The sequence below is a fragment of the Apteryx rowi genome, unplaced genomic scaffold, assembly GCF_003343035.1.
Source record: "Apteryx rowi isolate R43461 unplaced genomic scaffold, aptRow1 scaffold_647, whole genome shotgun sequence".
NCBI classification, from domain to species: domain Eukaryota; kingdom Metazoa; phylum Chordata; class Aves; order Apterygiformes; family Apterygidae; genus Apteryx; species Apteryx rowi.
In genome coordinates this window covers 414,489-422,153 of record NW_020450924.1, presented here as the reverse complement: position 1 = coordinate 422,153, position 7,665 = coordinate 414,489, and the positions used below count along the sequence as shown (strand labels likewise).

General features: G+C 36.7%; 1 protein-coding gene across 2 annotated transcripts in view; it reads left to right on the top strand.

Moving 5' to 3' along the window:
* MPP5 (membrane palmitoylated protein 5) overlaps positions 1–7,665 on the top strand; it is a 56,256-nt gene that overhangs the window by 502 nt on the left and 48,089 nt on the right. The gene's annotated exons all lie outside the window — the stretch shown is intronic.

Below are 7,665 nucleotides of genomic sequence, written 5' to 3'. Positions count from 1 at the left end.
CCGCCGGGCTCTCCGCGGGGCTGCGGGGGCGGCTGCTCTGTTGTCGCTTTCTTGGTGTTCAGTAAGCGCCCGCAGTGCCGCTCCCCTGTGCGCTTCGGAAACGCCGTCTCCGCAAAGGGATCGCCGGTATGTGGAGCTGCGCGGGGTTCGTGGCTTGACTAGGAGCGACTTCCAGGGGGTTTGGTAGTCTGCAGCAGTTAACACGCGTGTTGGCCGGAGCTACGAGGTTTGGGGAAAGCCTGCGCCGGTAACGTCCCTGTCGCGATAGTGCCCTGCTGCCAGGGCAGCCGGGGCCGTGTCCTGGGAGCGGCGGTGCGGGTCGGCAACAAAGAGCACGGTGGCGGGCAGCTTGCTAAGTCACGCTGCACAAGAGACTTAGATTACTCTGTATTTGGTCTGACTGAAAACTGTTGATATTAAAAAAAAAAAAAAAAAAAACTGTCCAAAATAATAACTTTAATTAGATGTCTCATAGGTGAGACAGACCTCTGAAAAAAAGTTGAACAGTCAGGAATATGAAAAGGGGAAAGGTCAGCTTGAAGCCTCTATAATTGAAATATTTGGGCATAAACTAACTGCATCGTTCACTTACTAGAACAAAATACTCCTGTTCTGCATAACTAGACATTGTAGGCGAATTTTTTAAGAGTGACTAGTGTTTTTCTTTAAGTGTCTGCTGCTTTGGTGCACAGCTTCAAATGCCTTAAAGGGGCCTGTCTTTCTTTTTGGTGGATTGGGGTGTTTTTCCTGAATTTCCTAAGAATAGGATATCTTCGATGTGTCTTTGATTAGGCATCCAAACCTGTAATCTTTTCTTTTTAATTTGTCATTGAATTTTCACAAACACTACTWCTTTTTTTCTTTTATCATAATCATCTTAGAACTGTAGTTACAAATTTAAATATCAAACACTTTAAAGTGTAGCTGTGTTTTATACATTTATTAACTGTTTTCCAACATACTGTGATCCAAAAACCCTCTGTATTTTACATGGTAAGACGTTAACTAATGGTTAGTGTTGTAGATGGTTTAACAAGGTATCAAATATTTATATTGCAGCACTTTGTGAACCAGTGTACTAGAATGTTAAATTTAATTAACATTACTATTAATACATGATCACTCTTTTCAAAGGAGTTCTTTCAAACTTTGCCTTCTTCCAATGTGTGTCTTGTTTCCTTACAATATATGGAATAGTTATGGGTGGTAATTTTTGTTCTATAGAAATTAGATGACGGTAAAGATGATTGTTTTACTTAAATTTTATTGGATTTCCTTTCACAAGATCTGGACTTATTTTGAAAAGTAAATCTAAATACTTCTTTGATAAACTGAGTTAGCCTTCTTAGGAGTTTGCAAGGATTACTCGGACCATTGAGGGGTGCCAGGCATCTTTCATTACCACAGCAGTATGTGATGTAGAACCAGTAAAAGTGTAATGTAGAGGTTAGCATTCATACTGAGGGTTATGGACACACAAAACTTAATGTAGTCTGAAGTTCATATGTGTCCATATTTTTTTGCCATGTAAATAACTATATTTTCATAACACTTCATTTGCTGCTTTCTAATTAAAATCTCTTGCTACAGTTTGAAGTTGCAATCTTTTAAAAATCCTGCGGCATTTGTAGATATAAATTCTGTTATGATGTCTCCTTAAAGACTGGAGCTTAACATCATATACTAACAGTTGTAACTACCTGTTTCAGCTATTCAGATTTTCCTAATTTGCACTTTTGATTAACTGCATTCCTAGTAAAATATTAGGCTTTTAGAATTCTGAAGGCTAAGAGTTCAAACAGTCTACTGCTCCTTAGAAAAAAGGATCAGTATTTGCATTCATATGTCAAATTTAAAATTCTTAAGCTTTGTAGTATCTGGTCATTTAAAAAAAATATATATGCACCTTCTTAATGTAACAAGTAGTGTTGTAGAAAGGCTTGATATTACAGTATTTGGAACACCAGAGTAATTATTATTTTGTTCATTCATCAGAAAACCTCAAAACTTCTCTTAAATATTAATTAAATGGTGTTATATTGTGTTCTTTTTATTAACGGACAAAGTGAGGCATTTGTATATTTGAAAAGATTTGCTGGTACATCTTTGGTAGAAAACTCACTTGCTGGAAACATGGCCTATTCTGTGATTTTTAAATCAAGTATGCTGTCAAAAATTTTTCTAGTATAATTATCTACTGAAATGCTTTATCTAACACAGCAATTTTGGCAAAAGTAGTGTTTTATGTTTGCATCCTCCTCCCCATGATTCTGACCTAACTATGTGGTGAAATGCTTTAAGTGTAGGTCAGGTCGAAGTACAAAGCAGAATTCTAAACAAAAGATAAAGAATTATAGCCAGATAAGTTATTTATATGCCAGGACATTTTCAAATAAGCTTTTTTTWAAAAAAAAAAAAAACAGGTGTGATAAAATATGCATGTCTATTGATAGACACTTGTTTTATACTCCCAAGGATGTCCAATTGCATACTAATGAATAGCTGTTTGGGAAGCAAAAAATACTGTGAGTCTCAAAGTATGCATCAGTTGAAAAAGAAAGTGAGCAGATATAACATTAGTAACACACAAATGAATYGTATAAGGAATGACTCTAATCTTTAAAGCAGGAGACAAAAAGACAGGGCCAATCCTGCATACTTCTTTTCTGCAAAGAAAGTGATGTGATGTTACCTCTCTTAACAGGTGGTTTGAGTACTTGGCCAGTATGTTGAAGTTCAGGTTCTAATTCCTCTACTGTTTGGGGGAACTTGAAATCCACATCTGTCAGTTCCCAGGGGAATGCCTTAATGGCCAAGCCACTGGGTGTTTTGATGCGAGGCACTTCCAGACTCCAGTGAGTTTCATTCCTGAGGAGTAATATTCCCTTGTGGCAGGGAGCAAGCAGGGTATGTAGCCCAGGGACTGGCTGGCAGCGAAAATGATCAGTACAGCCTGATGATTTGAACCCAGCCCTCCTGCATGTGGGCCAAGTGTTGAATAAGTAAGAGAAAAGTTTTTTTTTTTTTTTTTTTTTTTTTTTTTTCTTTTTTTTTTGTAGTGTGGAGTTAAATTCTGGGGGATTAAGTCTCTATTCTTTTTGTTTATTCTTGGCTAACTTGGCCATTTGCTACTCATGTTTAGTTTTAGGCACTTGAACTGGTTTCTTACCTGAGGGCTGTGGAGTCTAGTAAGTGGCAAGGCATTTAGATTCTCTTGTAGATCTAGTTCTGCTTTCTTACAAGATGAGGAACAATTAGATACAAGAATGTAATTGTTTCAACATACCTGTAATTATTATCTGCTCTATGAAGATCACTGCAATGCATTATGTTTCCCTAAGTGATTTGCCTATTGCATCATGTATCAGTTTTGGTAGTCCATAATTATCTTCTAAAGAAAAATGATGAGTAAGAATTAGTTAAAGTGACTTTCTGTTAACATTTTTAATACTTAATTTTGCCTCAACTCTATGGTCTTTCATTTTTTGCATTTTTTCTCTAGGCTTAGAGAAAAGGTTTGACAATTGGTATGTGTGACAGTGTAGGTCATGGTTGTCAATCATCAAGTTTAGTATTCTGAATTTACCATGCTTTATCAGTATAGAAAACAAATTCCCCATATCTCTCAAAAATCTAAAAACAGATGAAATAATGGAAGRAAATTCTGGAAAAAAGCTAGTTTGTAGAAAAATATATTAGAAAACAAACTATGAATTTCATCCTTGTTTTGCATTAGGATTCGTATTATGGGGAAGTAGTGGGAAAGTACTGGCTTATTTGAGCATAACAGATAAGTCAAAAGGCTCTCAAATGGTTTTCAGAAAGGCAATATATTAGAACCACAACTGATTTCTGGGAAAGATATGTTAAGGAATAGAAGAGTTAAATGGTCCTTTACAAAAGGCATTAGCAGTACTCTAGTATAGTCAGAGAGTATGTTAGCATCTAAAGACCACACCTGTGTATTAACATCAAATGTTGTGTGAAAAGTCAGTATGAATTGCCTCATTTTTATAGTGTGAAGTTGTTCAGTGATATCTTTATGCTCTCTATAATGTTGAATTCAGCAAAACTAAACCTTTGATAACTAGGAAGTGCTGGTGCAACCTCATCAACTGCTCTTTGACCTGGCAGTAGCCACTGGAAGGTGTCTACATGCATTCCAATTCTGTTTCCAGGGATAAGAATACATTTTAAAGTCAGGAAGGAGAGAGTGGAAAAGAACTACTCATTTAGGCACCAGTAGTACTGAGCTGATTTGTCATGAAGTTCTGATTACAAACGTTTGTCATCAAAGGGGGACAACGTGTATTAGTGCCTAAAAGAGTTGCTTCTTATTTCAGTTGCATGTTATAAGGAATGCCGGGGATTTGTGTATGAGCATGTTGTTAGCAGTGTGATAGCGTATGAGTGACTTGTATTTAGTGAGAGATATATGAAAGAATAACAAAACTGTTAAAATGTTCATCTTGTTCAAGGCTGAAAGGTTGCTAAAATGTAAATGGTATGATGCTTTAGTAAAATCACTGTTAAGAGAGAAATGACTTCACTTGATGTTTCTCACTGCTTGTCTTCTTCCCAGAATCTTACTCTCAGTTTGGGTGACAGAGATCAGCTGATCAGCTCTTATCTCAGTCAATGTTCAAGTGTATAACCAAGTGTTCTGTTAACTGAGATGATCTTCATAGTCAAATCCAGTGAAGGGAGTATGCCTTGACAACTCCTTTTCTATTTGTCATTTATTTAGGAGCTGGTCTTTTGTGTGGCAGAGGAGAATTCTAGGTAGGGAAGCTTCTTTTCTTCATGGCAGTTGTGGTATTGAGCTGTTAAATTCTTCAACGTGGGAGATATCATGACAACACTTTCTTTAGAATATGATGCCTCAGTGCATAAAGCTAAAGGCTTGACCTTAAAATCAGATCAAGCAGTGTCCCTCAAAGTCCTGGCTGAAAACTTCTGGTTAGCCTGGTTTATCTTGTTTTATCAAATCACTGTTGATTTATCTGCTACTGTTAATCAAAGCTGAGACAGGTTATGTATGGAGATAGGCTAATCATGGATTAATACAGTGCATCTCAGCTGTCTAAGAAAATTAAAGCTGCTTTTGTGGAAGAGATATTACAAGTTAATGGGTTGCACTCAACAGAAACTAGATGCAAGTCTTGTATTGGCAAAAAGAACGTGTTACTATTTCCTATAGTGAATATGTCCTATTTCCTAAATGTTCTGTCATCTCTGAAGGCAAAACTTGTGCTTTTGGGGTATGCATCCATAGTTTTCAAACAGCAGAGGGTTAGCATTGTATTAGTTTGTATTGTATTGATTTTACTTCTTAGGTATGTATATGTCTGTTTTCAGAGAGTGAATTTCTCTTTTCCCAGTGTTTGAAAGGACCTATGATGTCAGCAGATAAACTTAGTCCTGTGTTAGCGGGAGAATATAGTATTACTGGATGTCATGTGCTTTCTGCAGAATCAGTTCCTGTAGGATCAAGCAGTGATAGAATTGCTTAGTGCTACTGTGCAGTAGCATTTACATTTTCTTTAAACAGTATTAAAAATTCTCAAATGCAGGAAGGAAGGAAAGTGATTGGCTATTGAACTGGATATAGGTATTTAAAAGTTGTTGTTGCAGGATAATTGAAACAAGTTTAATGCAAGCTCATACTTTTTTTTTTTTCTTTTTTCCCAGTAATCAAGGTGCGTTCTAAATTTGTAACCTAATTACTTACAGGGAAGCACAGTCTCTTAGAGAAATGAGATAAAAGCTGATCAGCTTGGCATTGCCTTGCTGGGTTGAGTGAGTAAATGACTTACAAGCCCAGTAGTATTTATGGTTTGGTTTTGACCAGACCAGAATGGTCTGTTTCACACTTCATTTCTTGAAGAGCCATAAAAAGCACTAGAATTCTTTTTGAGCCCCAAGTACTTGTTAGATTAGTGGACTTTTTTCTTTTGTGCTGTGTTATCACTTTATGATGGTTCTTGCCCATTCTTAGAATATTCATCTAGTGTGTGCTATGTTCTTCTCATCAAGACTTTAACCACTGTGATATGATCTCTTCCTGGCAAAGCATGTTGCTTCAAGGTGTTATGACAGGTACTAGCTAGAATTCCTAAGGTGTCAGTTGCTCCCCTTCAGTGGAAAGGGGAAGAAAGTGGCTGTCTGTGGCTTCTACAGAGTCTGATTGATACTTTTTACCTTTTAGCTGACTTAAATTTCTTTTTTCTCCATTGGTTCATCAAGCAAGACAAAAAGATTAAGGACCGTAAGAATATCACAAAGAAAGTTAGGGATCTGAAAAACAAGTGTCATTTGTCCTTCCTTCCAGAAGAAAAAATCCTAAGGATAGTTTTAAGGTAACTCAACAGGAGAAAAGCTGTTCAAGACAGGTTATTTTGACATATTTAGTAGGTCATTACTTTCTTTAACCTTTTGCCAATCTTCAAGTAAGGAGAAGTCAAAATGAATTGCAGCTGAGAGCTTTTTCTCTCTGACTGCAAAATAGAACTCTGCATTTTGTTGTATGATGTTTTGAAGCAGCAGTTAAGAGTTATTTTGGCTTCTTGCTTATGAAGTAATTGTTAGGTTATAAACTATTTCTACTTTGATATCAATGTCGTCTTTAGGCTAGTGAATCTATAACTATAACAGGGAGTAATCATATCAGTTTGAATAGTCATGATGTATCATTTTTCCTTAGATCTTTCTTGTTTTAGTGTGGCCTTTTTGTATTTTTGCCACTACTTTTTTTGCAATGTTTGTTGCTCATTTTCTTGCGTTCTGTACTTCTGCAGATCTTCAAACACAGGTCTTAGAGTTGACATTCTTTAAATAGGCAAGACAAACAGTAGTGGGAAGGAAAAAAAGGTTATGTATTGGATCACACCATTCCTACACTCTGTTAAGTCTTGTGACCTTTTGCTTTATCTTTCCTATGCTATTATTGTACTGCATCTTAAAGTTGGGTTGGCCTGTAAAGTAGTACCTATGCTTAGTACTTCTTTCCTTCTACACTGCTGTCTTGGTTCTTCTTTAGGTCTTATGATGCTCTTGTTCTCTTATCTCAGCTCCGATGTATTCAAAGATACCCCTTCTATTTTGGCATCAATTTTCTATGCAAGAGTGGAGTTAAACAGGAATACTGCTTTTTATGGGACATAATGATGACTGTTATCTAGTAGTATGGGAAGGAGAGTAGTCCAGTGCCAGTAGCTCTAGAAGTAATTTTTGGCAAGTGTGTAATGGGATTATTAGATGTCCGTGAAGTGCAATATAATTGGAGCAGACTCCTAGTTTCTGTAGAACTGGTGAGAACAGATTTTCTTAGTGAGAAAATTATTTTTAACTGTAGTATCTGTTCGCTATGCTTTATCTAGTGTGAGTGACAGCCAGAAAGCCAACCAAATGTTGACTGTATCAGGAAAGGCATTGAGAAGATGACAGAAGATTTTGTATTGTTGCTCTGCAAAACTCTGTCTTACTCTTGTGTACAGTTCAGGTCTCTACATCTAAGGAAGTACATAGCAGTAGAATTAAAAAAAAAAAAGGGCAACAAAAGCATCCAAGGGAATGGAGCCTTACAAGAAGATACTAAAAAGATTGGAACTTCTCAGTTTGAAGAGAAGGCTGAAAGGGGATATGATGGAGGTTTCAGGAAAAAAG